The following is a 15,240-nucleotide window of genomic DNA, read 5'->3' on the forward strand; positions in this document are numbered from 1 at the left end:
ATGGAAGGAAAAAGTAAACCATGGCCTCTTCAAAACAGTTTACATATCTGCTGTTAAGACTATTGTTGATGCTGGAGCCATTTAAAGCCATTTTGAAGCGGGACATGCTTGCTAAGGAAATTGTCATTATATGTTGTCCCAGTGAAAAAAATAAATTGAAGTACTGTGGTATCTTTACTGTTCTATGTAAGTTCTCAGGGTTTGGCTATTTATTTGGTAAAAGAAGCTTACAGTATCCTAACTTGTTATTTATACATCGCTCCTACCCCATGTCTAGGCTTGAGTCTTTGATAACCATCCTTTTCCTCAAGATGAAATTTCATATGAAAAACACTTGAGCCGGCTGGCGCGGAGGCTCACGCCTGTAATCCCAGCACTTTGGGAGGCCGAGGTGGGCAGATGATTTGAGGTCAGGAGTTCTAAACCGGCCTGGCCAACATGGTGAAATCCTGCCTCTACTAAAAGTACAAAAATGAGCTGGGTGTGGTGGTGAGCGCCTGTAATCCCAGCTACTCGGGAGGCTGAGGCAGGAGAATTGCTTGAGCCGGGGAGGTGGATGCTGCAGTGAGCAGAGATCGCGCCACTGCACTCCATCCCAGGCAACTGAGCGAGACTCCGTCTCAAAAAAACAAAAAAACGCCAGGCGCGGTGGCTCACGCCTGTAATCCCAGCACTTTGGGAGGCCGAAGTGGGCGGATCACGAGGTCAGGAGACTGAGACCATCCTGGCTAGCATGGTGAAACCCCGTCTCTACTAAAAACACAAAAATTAGCCGGGCGTTGTGGTGGGCGTGTGTAGTCCCAGTTACTCGGGAGGCTGCGACAGGAGACTGGCGTGAACCCGGGAGGCGGTGCTTGCAGTGAGCCGAGTTTGCGCCACTGCACTCCAGCCTGGGCGACAGAGCGAGACTCCGTCTCAAAAACAAAAAACAAAAAAACAACAACAAAAAAAGAAAAACACTTGAGCCATGGGCCAGACATATCAACTCAAACACTGATTGATTACAAACCTCATATGTGACACATAACAATAGGATCTCTCACTTTCTCCTTTGCAAGTACCGGATTCCTTCCTCTTCCTACCAGACTCCTCTTTGGGCATTTAACCAGTTCTTTCGCCAACAGCATCTCTAAATTGGGATTGCATCTTTGTAATAGACTAAACTTTTGTGAAACTGCCACATATCTGGAATATAAGTGAATTGTGTTACTCTTGTCCCCAGTGTTTCTTTTTTCTTTTTCTTTTCTTTTCTTTTCTTTTTTTTTTTTTTTTGAGACAAGGTTTCATTCTGTTGCCCAGGCTGGAGTAAGTACAGTGGCTTGATTTCAGCTTACTGCAACCTCCGCCTTCCAGGTTCCAGTGATTCTCCTGCCTCAGCCTCCTGAGTAGCTGGGACTACAGGTGCACACCACCCTACTTGGCTAATTTTGGTATTTTTTTTGTAGAGACAAGGTTTCACCATGTTGGCCAGGCTGGTCTCGAACTCCTGACCTCAAGTGATCCACCGGCTTCGGCCTCCCAAAGTGCTGAGATTACAGGCGTGAGCCACCACGCCTGGCCGTCCCCAGTGTTTCTAAACGTGTCAAGTGTGATCCAAATTTCAAAGTTTTGTATTTTTTCTTAGATGACCTGATAACTTAAGATTCTGCTTTTTTAGCTTTCTTGTCTCAGTGTACTGGACAATTTGCATTATTTCACGGAGGGCTCAACACTGTCAGTCAGCCAACAACGTCTCATCCCCAGGATACACCACTCCTTGAAACTTTCTTTTCTACTTGGTCAGTCTGTTAGGTTCTCAGGACAAGCGATTGCAGACCTGAGGTGATTTGAATGTCCTTGGTAAGAATCTATCCTCAAAGGGCCTTCCTGGTTCAAATGCCAGGTTATGGAAATTCTTCCACTGGGAGAGTTATTCCTTTGGATTAAAGCAGTACTGTGCCAGTGTTCTGCATTTTACATTTAAGGGGGGCAGACACATGAAGTCACCTTTCTGAGGTTTTCTGCAAAAGATTAGCTGTGGATCAGATCAGGTCTAGGGCAAGTATGAAAGCACTAGTGACCTTGGGGAGGAGGAGGAAGCTCTGGGATTCGGCGCTAGGGAAAAGTGGAAGAGGATAAACTTTTAAAAAATCCGTTACTGGGTATAGGCCACAGGGTGTCTTTCAGATTACAAGATTTTAAGATCTGGTGCCCAAAGACTCTTCTTGCTATGCTCCCCCCGCGTCCACCCTCCAGCCTCCCCCAGGCCCGCCTTTCTTCCGCAGCCCCGTGCCGGTCTTCGATCCCCACCTCTCCAGAAGGGCGCCGGCTGCTGCCGCGGACCTCCTTCCCCGCCTCTCCCATCGCGCAGCGCCGCGGGCCAGCGCCGCGCTTCCTACAGTCCTACGAAGTGGAGTAAAGCAGAAGACTAGCGCACTCTCCCTCAATTGTCACCCTCCAGCTTTTTCCCCCGTGCCCAAGGCTTTCGGTTACCTCTTATAAATAATAAAAACCAGAGTCCAGAACCCGAAAAGGCAACCGCTGATCGGTCCAGCTCGCTTCCCCGCCAGTGAAAAGCAATCTTATTTCAGCGTCAACGCTCTATGTCTTGCAGTCCGATCTCGGCTGACACACCCGTGCCGCTGTCCCCGCGCCGGGCCCTCGAGTCCTGTCACCTCCGGCCGCCTGCGCCTGGCTTTGGGGCCTGGGCCTCTCCCCTCCTCCCGCCCGCGGACCTTGCCGCCCCGCCTCCAGCCCGTGCCACGGCGGCCGCCATTGGCGCGGGCCCTCCCTAGAACGGCGCCCATTGGCCCGGTGCGAAGCCATTCACCCAGCGCATTCCGCCGCCCGCAGGCTTGCGGGGAAACTTCCTTATTATTGTGACGCCGAAAACGGAGAAACCCCGGGTCCGGCGAGAGGGGCTGTGACAGTCGGAGTCCCAAGCTGCGGTTCGGCTGCTGCCGAGGTGCGCAGGGCGGGGGCCGGGGTTCCAGGGAGGAGGGTACCGCGGAGCTGCAGCCGCGCTGGGCCGCGTTCCGCCTGGCACTGCTGTCAGCGCGCGGCTCCCGGAGGGGCGGCTGCGGCTCCTCCCGTGACTCCGGCGGCGGCGGCTGCAGGCACCTCCAGCGACGACCTGGGTCTGGGGCGCGGGGAGTTTGGGGCGCGGCGCCCTTAGGACCCTGCGTGCTCGTCCCTGGCGTTCTCGTGGGCTCGCCCTCTGGTCAGAGAGCCCCGCGCAGGGAAAGGCGAGACAAGCCTTCAAAATGGGAGCGCCTCCCGCCCGCGCTCGGCCGCCCTGCCGCCCTGCCGCCCTGCCGCCCTGCCGCCCTGCCGCCCTGCCGCCCTGCCGCCCTGCCGCCCTGCCGCCCTGGAGGAATTGCGACGCAGAAAGTCAAAAGGAGGATAGTGCCTACGCTCGCCCCCTGCCCCTATTTAAATTCTGGGGTTCCAGGGACCTCCGTGCAGTGAGGAGCGCGGACGCTTTCAATTGAAATGGGAGCTGGCGAGGCCCTGGCATTTTGGGGAACCTCAGCGGCCGCGAGGAGTTTGCGCCGAGGACGCGGTGCACGGCGTCCGCGATGACAGCGCCGGCAGGGCTGCGGGGCCCGGCACCACCCACTTCGCGGAGGCCGGGCCGGCTCTCCTCTCCGGGGTCCGCCTCCTGGGCGGGGCCGGGGGCGAGGGTGTGTGCGGACACGTGTGTACGGGTGTGTGTGTGTGCGCTGACACGTCGGTGCGGACCGGCGCGGGGGTGTCAGGAGCTGGGACGGCCGGGGGGCAGGTGAGACTTGAGTCATTTGTGAATGTGTGGAGTGGGCAAACCAGGGCAACCAGACCTAGAGGAGCATGTGTAACCTGAAACGTGAGCCTATAGAGACAGTGCCTATTGCGACTGTGCACGGAATATGTGTATGCAGCGTGAGCTCCAGGGAATAAGTATTTGAACTTTGTTGTTGGTCTGTCACTGTTTCTGGCTGTTTTCTGATTGCATTTTACATTAGCTTTCAAATGAGCCCAATTAGGAAGTACCTTAAATTCAGAGAAAAGCCTTCCAGGATTTTGCTTGCATTCATCACGCATAGAATGCTTTGGGAAAGACGATTCAAGAGCTCTCTTCCATTTTTATGTGTCTTCTGGTTCTTTCTACAAATAAGAAGCTATTTCTAGAACCTTTTATTTGATAATTAGATAAGATCAAGTGAGCTGATTTTTCAACTCTAGACTTGAGAGAAATAAAAATATAAAAAGTTTTAAATGCAGTGATAGGGTATCGTGTTTTAGTCGGCAGATTACTGTGAAGCTGTCTCCTTTTGTACTTTCCTTTACCCTGGGGGAGGAGGGAGTAGCATTGTAAATCAGAAAAGCAAAGTACATGGATTGCATATCCTAAAGCAGAATAATTGAATTACATATTCTACATCATGGTCGTACCCCCTTCGAGGCTAGGAACTTTCTGTAAAAAGTATAATGCAGGGAACAAGGAGGACAGGTTAGAAACCTCTTTGGCAGAACTCCTTTGGCATGAAAAACAAAATTAGCACATTAGCACTAGCATCCAGTTCTTGTTCAGTAAGTAGCTGGAGTTTACTTTTTGAAAAAGAAACAGGGATTTCAGAATGTTGCAGGTTGTGTGGTTGAAGCCATTCGTTATAGCATTTCATTCTGAAGACCAAATTTAAATTTCTTAAGATTTGTATGGCCAATTAAAAACTTTTTTTATACTTAATGAGAGTAGTAGTACCCCTACTGGAGACACAAGATAGTTATGCTTCAGTTTTATAAATAAAAGTACTGTTCTCCAGATTGAATGGAATTTTCTGCATAGAGAGGTAGAAATAAAGTTATGACAATAATTTCTTTCGAGATGAGGGGTCTCGCTCTGTTGCACAGGCTGGAGTGCACTGGTGCGATCTCGGCTCACTGCAACCTCCGCCTCCCAGGCTCAAGCGAATCCCCCACCTTAGCCTCCAAAGTAGCTGGGACCACAGGCGTGCACCACCATACCCAGCTAATTTTTTGTAGTTTTTGGTTTCGCCAAAAGACGAAACGGGGTTTTGCCATGTTGCCCAGGCTGATCTCCAACCCCTGGGCTCAGGCTGTCCACCCGCCTGGGCCTCCTAAAGTGCTTGACAAAAATGTCTTAAAATCATGGAGGACTTTTTCTTTTGAGATGCTTTAGGTACCTCTCTGAGATGAACTCTTCTCATTTTGCATGATGGAGGATGTGGTAATAAAAAGGGAAAGACCAGGTGCAGTGACTGGCCGGGCGCAGTGGCTCACACCTGTAATCCCAGCACTTTGGGAGGCTTGAGACAGGTGGATCACTTGAGGTCAGGAGTTGGAGACCAGCCTGACCAACATGGTGAAACCCCTTCTCTACTAAAAATACAAAAATTAGCTGGGCGTAGTGGCGGGTGCCTGTAATCCCAGCTACTTGGGAGGCTGAGGCAGGAGAATCGCTTGAACCTGGGAGGCAGAGGTTGCAGTGAGCCGAGATCGGCCACTGCACTCCAGCCTGGGTGAAAGAGCCAGACTCTGTCTCAAAAAAAAAAAAAAAGAAAAGGAATGAAAGGAGACAGTCTTCATAACAGTTGTGACAAAACAAACTGCTATAATATGTGTCGTACATGGAAAAATAAAGAAAATAGACAAAATTAAATTATTTTCCAAAAATTTCTCTAACAAAAATAGGAGATTTTAAAGTAATTCCATTTTTACTATCCCTATCAAATGTCAGGAATTTTTATAAGGTGGTATCTATATCTCTAGTTCACTTTTAGAGGTGATCGATGTCTTTGTAACTGGTTAGAGGTTATCTTACTGGTATTTAACCAAACTCCTGTCTTGAGATACAATGCGTGGGGAATATTCAAGATTGAGTAATTTAAAGATATTTTTATTTTCAGAGGTTAACTCTTGTCTTTTTGTTTACAGTAACATGAAGACACAACAGAGTTCCATACTAATGTTATTTATTATTTCTTTAACTTGCAGAACTGCAAGGTGTGGAATATTTCTGGCTTCTAGTCCAATGCCAAGTGTGTGACCTGTGGTGAGTTACTTAATTTTTCTGGAGCTCAGTTTTTTCATCTTGTAAATGGAGTCCTTTACATACATTATCCTGTTTAATACTGTCATCAACTCAAGCTAGGGTAGCTACCTAGAGAGGGACCTAAACAAATCTCAGTGCCTTCCTGCTGCTCTAAGATAGTGAAGAGAACAAGGTGAGCCCAAGAAGTAGGAGACCTGGTTTCTGGTCTCTGCTTCAAGCACTTAATTCTTTTTTTTTTGAGACGGAGTCTCGCTGTTGCCCACGCTGGAGTGCAGTGGGGGGATCTCGGCTCGCTGCAGGCTCCGCCCCCCAGGGTTCACGCCATTCTCCTGCCTCAGCCTCCCGAGTAGCTGGGACTACAGGCGGCCCGCCACCTCGCTCGGGGTTTCACTGTGTTAGCCAGGATGGTCTTGATCTCCTGACCTCGTGATCGGCCCGCCTCAGCCTTCCAAAGTGCTGGGATTACAGGCGTGAGCCACCGCGCCTGGCCAAGCACTTAATTCTTAGAGGACCAAAGTTACTTGGCCTCTGAAGGCCTTAGCTGCCATTAAAATGAATTTAGGAATGTGAGTCTCTTGCTTAGAGGTTAGATCAAATGGACTTTTAATAAGGTGGTAAATTTGATAATATAACTCTGTCCCCTTTAGACATTTACTCCATTTAGAAATAGTACTTGTTGGTGGCAGGGACATGTGTTTCTGTGTAAGTGAACTGGTTTTATTATTACTCAGGGTGGGGAATCTTTAACATTATCTGGAAAATAAAAGTGGTTACAAGTTGAGATGGTGGAAATTCAGGTTTTCTAAGAATGGGGGTCAGTTCACTAGGCATTTATCAAGCCTCTACTGTGCTCTTGTACTCTGCTGAGAATGGAAGGCACAAAGATGAGTAAAACCTGGTTCCTTCATGGAGAAACTCCCAGTCTGCACGTGGACAGGGTGTTAGTGGAGGAGGTAGGAGAAGCAGCCATACTGCCTCAACAGCGCTTTCCATTTTTGTTTGTTTTGTGAAGTATTTGTAAGCATAAAATAATGCATGTCATATATGTTAAGAAACAACAATAAAAGGACAGAAGCAGAATATCAGCCATGCTATTGAAATGTCTCCCTTTGTTCTCCTTCCAGATTGTTCCCTCTATTCCTACTGCCTCCGCAATCATTACCCTGTATTTTGTGTTTGTGATTTGCTTTTCTTCATAGCTTCGTTACCACTGATGATTCTTAATCTCCAAATAATATATTTGTTGTAGTTGTGTTTGAACTTTGTAAAAATGCATCATACTGTGAATTCTTCTGTGACTCAACACTTTTTAAGATTTAGTTACAATGATGCTTATAGATGGAGTTTATTTTTTACTGCTGTACAGTGTTCTATTTTATGCATGTGCCACACTGTATCTGTTTTCTTATTGATGGATATTTGTTTTTTGCTTTTTTCCTATTTCAAATAATGCTGGAACGAACATTCTTATACATGTATCTTGGTGCATATGTTCATGAGTTTCTCACTGCATTGGACTGTAAGATAGCCACTAGTCATGTGGGGCCACTTACATTAAAATTTATGAAAATAAAATATTAACTATTTCAGTTCTTCACTTGTATTAGTCACATTTCAAGTACTCAATAGCCACATATACCTACTGGCTACCATAGTGGACAGTGCAAATATATAGCATTTCCATTATCGCAGAAAGTTCCAAGTTTCCAGATTTTACTTATCTTTGTATCTCCATTTATTAGTATAGTACAGGAGCACCATAGATGCTTAATAAGTTGGACAATGCTGGTCATATGCCCAGCAGTGAAATTACTGTGTGGGGAGGTATCCACATCTTCATCTTCACTGGAGAATGCCAACTTGTTTTGCCAAGTGCTTATGCCAGTTTATATTCCCACCAGCTGTCTATGAGGGCCCTGGCTGTTGTATATCCTTGACTTGGTATTGTTAAGACTTTTCAATTCTTGCCAGTCTGGTTGGTGTCTTTTGAAGGCAGTCCACAGCTTAAGCAGACTGCAGAGAAGTCATTCTTCCGGCTTCACAAAGCCTAGCACACCACCTTTGAGGGGATGATCCGGGGAAGGGTAGGAATGTTTCCTGTGTTGGCTGAGAGGGTCAGAGGACCAAAGTCCAGCTAAAGTGGAGGAGAGAGAAAACAGCAAGGAGTGGATTCACATTGTTGAAAACTTCTCTTTGCCTTCTATGACATTTCTCTCTTTGCTAGGAACATTTTTGATAATAAGGCAAGTCATTAAAATGAATCTTCTTTGTTACCAGAGTTAATTCTGCCTTTTAGTTTTGGCCCTACATTTATTTAAAGCCTGAATTTGGGGAGTATCTGCAAAGCACTGAAGGTTTTGGACATTGTCTTTTCCTGCTGTTGAAAGAGACCCTCTTCATATATACAACATTCAGGTAATTGCTTCTAAGCTTACTTGAAAGGAAGCTTATCCCTATTTTAAATGAGATTAGAAGTCCTGCCTGAGTGTTATTTTGGTCTCAGTGCCTTTCAAACAAAGGGATAAGAATGAGTTGTTCGGCTGCTGTGTGCATAGTCGCATAGTCTTATTATAAGACAAAGTTTAGGAATTGAAAGTTGTCTTTTAGCATTTAACTCACTAGAGCTAGTAAAAAGAGATTTATCTCCCCACCGCCCTCCACCCATGCCCTCTCCAGAATTTAAAAGCAAATGCACACAAAAAAACTTCCTCCTATCAACCTCAAATCCCTTTCATGAAAGTTATGGCAGATGGTTGTGATGCTGCTTTGCTGTAGTGCAGATTTGGCAGAATGCAGCTAGTGCTAATTGCAGTGAGGAAGACAGGAGTCACAATCCCAGCCTCTTTTGGGAATGGTCGTGTCTGCTGAAATCTCAAAGAAGAGCACTAGGAGTAGGAGTAACATTGACTAAAGCAGGTGACATTTACTGGTCACTTACTACTACATGCCAGGCACCATGCTAAGCCCTTTTTACATGCATTTTCTCATTAATCCTCACAACACTCTAGCACCTTCTCCTGATTTTGGAGCTTAAGGTGGGTAAACATCTTTCCTCAGGTTTCACAGCTAACGTGGTTAATGTAGGGCTTGGATTTTAGTTCCTTTGACCCTGAAGCTCTACTAAGATTATCTTGAATCTCTTACCAAGAATAGATGAGAAGGACTCAGGAAAGTGCTAGGTAGACATCGAGAGAAAGTTGTACTTCAAAAGTGGTCCTTCCTTTTGTTTTGTCATGGGGAAATAAGAGGCAGGAAATGCAGCCAAGGGGGGCTGGTGTAGGTGCTGAGGGAAGTGTAGTCCTATATTTTGCAGCGAATTTCATAATTGTGTATGAAGGAAAATAAAAGATTCTGCTCTTCTAGGAGCAAGCAAGAGAGTGAATGAGGAAAAATGGGTGTAAGGACCTTGGAGATCAAAATGCCCAGCGATGCAGACCATTGCTGAAACTAGACCTTTAAAGTCATGGACATCAGCAGCTACAAGATTTAGGGGTCCAATTGGAGTGTACTTTGAAGTGAAAGCTGTGCTAATGGCTGGCTTCTCTCCAATGCGTTGAACTTCTCTCCTGAAAGTTAGATGATTTTAATTGTCTTCTTCTTTAGTTCCGGCAGAGCATTGTGATGACCTAGACCATATTTATAGTTAGGATTGATAGTTTATTCACAGGTACACATCTTATTTGTGGTTGCTATTTAATTCTCTTGGTAGGCAGTTTTTATTTGACCAGTTGAAGATTCCATTACTGTAACTCAGTTGGGAAGAATTTTTGAAGTTTTCTTGAACAATAGTCCTTTTTATTATCTTTTTTCATAAATTGTTTTTACTAGTCAGTCAGGGATGAGGCCATACTTCAGGCAGTTTACACAGGATTGTGCTTGGCCAAAGCACCCAGAACTCAGATGACTCTCAAGGACTGACTCATGCCAGATAAACTACAAAAAGCTGATAGACCCAGGACGCCAAATTAATAATGAGAATTAGAAATCCTAATAAGACTGAGATGCTTTGGTTACCTGGTCATAGTTTCTATCCCTGTAGTAGAATCTGCCCTAGAAACCAAGTTATTTAAGGTTGCTTGCTAAGCAAGGCAATTGGTTTGGTGAATTTAATGACAACTGTTATGGAATCTGATCCACCCATCCACTTTTAGGAAAGAATTACTTAGCGGATCAGATAGCCAGGTTGACTGATCAGGGTCCCTGTTTTCTCTGGAGAGTGGTGCAGACACATTGGGAAGTCTGGCCTTTTGGTTATCTACTTTCTAAGCGCCTTACTATACAGCACAGCATAGTGTCTCTTTCTTTTCCTTTACTTCATCTTTTTTTTGTTAGTTTCACTTTCTTCATCTGTAAATTAGAGATAATGGCAGTACCTGTCTCATAGAAGATGAAATGAGCTAACATCTGTGAAGCACATAGAAAAGTACCAGACTCAGAGTAAGCTCAAATTGGGTCTTATCTGCTGTTATTATTAAGAATGTCATTATTAATATTATCAGTCAGGAGTTTCTTTCTATTGCAAGTGAAAGAAACCTGATTCAAACAAGCATAAATAAATAAGCTTAAGTAAACAAAGAAGGGACTTGTTATACTCTGTATATAGTTAGGTTCTGTAAAGTCATGGTGAATACCATATTAGTGAATACAGAGCCATTGTTTCTAAGGAAATACAGGGTTAGGTTCCTGCAGGCTCTGGTCAAGAGATTTTTATCAGCCAGCTGACGCATAACCTTTTTTTATGTGTGTTTCTGTCTAGACAGCCTATTTAATATATATGTCTTACTAATATACACAATATTTCTTGGTAATAAAACACTAGTTGAGAAGGGTTTAACATTTTCTTGACCCTGTGTAATGTGACAGTGTTTTTGGCTTTTAGCCTCACATCAGTGCTATCCACTGTGATTTTTATTTTTTATGGGTTGTCATCTCATGAATCCACAGATTTAATTGCTTTTCCATTGTATTTATAGCTTCATTATGTACTCTGGATATTACTTTAGCTGTCTCCAGGGGAGGCCTCACATACAGATCAGCAGATTTCCTGTTCTGTTTTTTGAATGTACCCACTTGTTGATTCATTAACATTGAACTCACAGCCAACACTATAACTCATGCATGAAAGAAACTTACCTGGTACACATTTTTTTCTCTGTAAGGCACATCACAACCTTCTTGCATCTAAGAACACTAGAAGGTAGGAGAGATAAGACAAATTTATGAAATACTAAAAATGAAAAAATCCATTAATGTGGATAATAGCAATTGAGCAAATTGGGAAAAATAAATTATTTCTAGATTATGTGAGCTTGCTGGTCTATTTAAATGTGTATCATTAGACCACCAACCACCACCACCACTACCCTGCCAGTTTTTCATTTTATTTCTACTTCCCTCTCCACAATCTTTGTAGTTAATTCAAAGAATAACATTTAATCTTAATACTTTTTTAGTGTAGAGTCTGGACAAGGAATAAAAATCTTGGGAAGAAGCAGAACTTTCTGTTTAAGACAGCAAATTGAGATTCAGTTTTATATTTTATTTTGGGCCTTTTCATGCCTTTCCCAAAAGCCTCAAGAGTTCAAAGCATACCTCAGGATTACAATAAGGCAGTTTTAAAATTGTTATATACGAATTAAGGTCATTGAGTTAAAGCCAAAGTACTGTAATTGTTGTCAAGAGAGGTTGAAAGTATGAGCTTCCTCTGTGTTGTAATCTTTAATTTGTAGCCATTTGGGCATGCTTTTACCTTGGGAGAAAGAAGTTTGTCATTTTAAAAGCTGACTTTGCATAGAATAGCCAATTAGCTGTCTCCTTCATATGTTGACAGTTCTCTCCTGTAGATTGGCTGATATATTCAGCTTTGATGTGTTCTCCTAGTATTATAATTCAAAGTAAGTCTTCACCATTTCCATTAGAATCCATCCTCTTTTCATTAGGATGAAATGAATGTACCAATGAAAAGATTAGGTAAGACACCTTTGAAGTCTGCAATCTTGTCTTGAAATCCTGGTATTTTGACCTGTAGGACCTAGAACAGTGATTCTTAATATGGAGAGAGTAGCATGTTTAAGAACTATGATTAGAAAAGGATATTCAGAATTATAATTAAAATGTATATTTGGAAACCGGCTGGGCTCCGTGGCTCACACCTGTAGTCCAAGCACTTTGGGAGGCCAAAGCGGGCCAATTACTGGAGGTCAGGAGTTCAAGACCAGCCTGGCCAACATGGCGAAACCCTGTCTCTACTAAAATACCAAAAAAATAGCGGGGTGTGGTGGCACACACCTATAATCCCAGCTACTTCAGAGACTGAGGCAGGAGAATTGCTTGAACCTGTGAGGCATAGGTTGCAGCGAGCTGAGATTGCGCCACTGCACTCCAGCCTGGGAGACAGAGCGAGACTTGGTCTCCAAAAGAAAAAAAAAAAAGTATGTTTGGAAACTGAAATGTAATCTGAATGTCCTTAAGACCAATCTTCTGCATTGCTTGTTTGTTTTTAAGATGGGTCTCGCTCTGTTGCCCAGGCTGGAGTGCAGTAGTACGATCACAGCTCACTGAAACCTTGACCTCCTAGGCTCAAACGATCCTCTCACCCCAGCCCCCCAAGTAGCTGGGACTACAGGTGTGTGCTACCACACTTGGCTGATTTTATTAATTTTTTTGTGGAGATAAGGTCTCACTGTGTTGCCCAGGCTGGTCTCAAACTCCTGGGCTTAAGCTGTCCTCTCACCTTGGCCTCCCAAAGTGTTAGGATCACAGGCGTGAGCCACTGTGCCTGGTCACTATTTTCTTTAATATCCAGATAAAGTGATTAAAGCCCAAGGCGATGCTGATTAGAGATTTAGTGTCTTCCTCAAATTTCTAAGAATTTCTGAGGGGAAGAAGAACATTTAGGTTCTCTTATCATGGCTCATCCAAAACTCTTGCTCAGTTGTCAGTCTTCAGGCAGGGCTCTGAGGGCTTATTTTCAAGGTTCTTTTTAATTCATGCTTGGCAAAATACAGTTATTGTAAGGGTGTTGTGTCTTAAATTTGATAGAAGGTTTGGGATTCTCAAAAGTAGTTACAGAACGGGCAACAAGTTCAAACTGAGCGTTAGACACCACTGTTCTCAAAATTCATCTGCTGTTCTCTGCCATGGAGAATCTACTGTTTACTGGCCAGGTTCTAAACTTGCAGCCATGTTACAGGCTTCAATCGCTTTCTGTTTTTCTTTTTTTTTTTTTTTTTTTGAGGTGGAGTTTCGCTCTTGTTGCACAGGCTGGAGTGCAATGGCGCCATCTTGGCTCACTTCAACCTCTGCCACCTGGGTTCAAGCGATTCTTGTGCCTCAGCCTCCTGAGTAGCTGGGATTATGGGCGCCTGCCACCACACCCGACTAATTTTTGTATTTTTAGTAGAGATGGGGTTTCACCATGTTGGTCAGGCTGGTCTCGAACTCCTGACCTCAGGTGATCCATCTGCCTTGGCCTCCCAAAGTGCTGGGATTACAGGTGTGAGCCACCATGCCCGGCCAATCGCTGTCTCTTAATTTGCTATCTTAAATAGGAGCATCTACTATTTTATAAGGCATGCTTGGGATTTCCCCCATCTACTTTCGTCTCTAAATCTTGGACCTTTCTTTCAAAACCAGAGAGGTGCATGGGGTATTTTCCCGAACAGAAGATCCACCCACTTAAGATTTCCAACTTTACCAATAGTCAGAACTTTTGAAGTTATAATATTTCATTTCTGATCAAAGCATTAGATAAAGCTTCCCCTCTTATGTCTTTGTAAGCAAAAATAAAATATTGAAATAATTGATACCTTTCCCATATTAAACTCTAGAGGTTGTTCCCTCCTCCTTTCTGTTGTAAAAAAAATACTTTTGTGCCTATTATGTTGGTAATGACAATTCTCACAATTAAACTCAAGAAAGCCTTATTGGCTGATGTGGACCCACAAAAGCAGTAGACATGTAGCAAGAGATAGGAGATCTAAAGACAATTAAAAAATCTTTATTGGGATATAATTCACATACCGTAAAATTTACTTTTTTTTTTTTTGATACTGAATTTTGCTCGTTGCCCAAGCTGGAGTGCAATGGCGTGACCTCAGCTCACTGCAACCTCTGTCTCCCGGGTTCAAGCGATTCTCCTGCCTCAGCCTCTCGAGTAGCTGGAGTACAGGCATGCGCCACCGCGCCTGGCTAATTTTGTATTTTTAGTAGAGACGGGGTCTCCCCATGTTGGTCAGGCTGGTCTGGAACTCCCGACCTCAGGTGATCCGCCTGCCTTGGCCTCCCAAAGTGCTGGGATTACAGGCATGAGCCACCACGCCTGGCCTAAAATTTAGCTATTTAAAGTATAAAATTTAGGGCTTTTTAATATATTTACCATGTTTTAAAAACATCACCACAACCTAAATTTAGAACATTTTACCACTTTCCAAAAGGACAGGTACAGTCACTCTCCATTCTCCTCTTTCCCTCCAGTCCTAGGCAGACACTAGTCTATTTTCTAATCTATTTTCTATTGCCTGTTCTATACATTTCATGTAAACGGAATCATATAATTTGTGGACTTTTGTGATTGGATTCTTTTACTTAGCGTAATATATTCACTGTTCATCCATATTGCAGCCAAATAATATCCCATTGTATAGGTATACCATGTTTTATTTAACCATTCATCAGTTGATGAACATTTTGGTTATTTCCTTTCAATATTGTGTATAATGCTGTTGTGAACATTCCTTTATAAGTTTTTGTGTGGACGTAGTCTTGCAGTTCTCTTGGGTTTATAACTAGTAGTGAAATTGCAGGATCATATGGTATCTCTATGTTTAGTCTTTTCAGGAACTGCCAGACATTTTTACAAGCCAATGTAAGATGGTTCTAATAGCCCCACATTATCACCAACACTTGTTGTTACCTGGCCATCCTTGTGGTGTGAATTGGTAGCGAGAGATGAGATTTTTTTTGTTTGTATGAAAGGGAAACATGAATTGTTAAAAGGTAATGAAACTTTAGGCTAGGGTCAGTAATCAGGCAAAAATTGATTACCTGCTAAATAGAAGAGGTCTGTGTTATACTGTGGTCTCTGTTGAAGGAGATTAAAATCTGTTTGGGGAGTTAAGTTATAAAGATATAAAGAGAAAGCTACCAGTTAGGCAGTATAGTAGACATGTCAGGGGGATGCAGGCTGACTGTCGCTGCAACAATCCCAG

The 15,240-nt window shown here is 44.0% G+C and overlaps 1 protein-coding gene across 13 annotated transcripts in view; it reads left to right on the plus strand.

Moving 5' to 3' along the window:
* Positions 1–2,800: 2,800 nt before the first annotated feature.
* Positions 2,801–15,240, plus strand: part of HERC3 (HECT and RLD domain containing E3 ubiquitin protein ligase 3) — a 117,301-nt gene continuing 104,861 nt past the window's right edge. For 5 of the 13 annotated variants that reach the window (XM_009240192.3, XM_009240193.4, XM_054554153.2 and 2 more), the window contains exons 1-2: positions 2,809–2,944; positions 5,974–6,031. The gene's annotated coding sequence lies outside the window, so the exon portion shown is untranslated. Of the gene's footprint in view, positions 2,945–3,402; positions 3,761–5,973; positions 6,032–8,308; positions 8,447–15,240 lie in introns of those variants that run through there. The other 8 variants (XM_009240190.4, XM_054554151.2, XM_054554150.2 and 5 more) reach the window with 6 other exon arrangements.

This window comes from Pongo abelii, chromosome 3, assembly GCF_028885655.2.
Source record: "Pongo abelii isolate AG06213 chromosome 3, NHGRI_mPonAbe1-v2.0_pri, whole genome shotgun sequence".
NCBI classification, from domain to species: Eukaryota; Metazoa; Chordata; class Mammalia; order Primates; family Hominidae; genus Pongo; species Pongo abelii.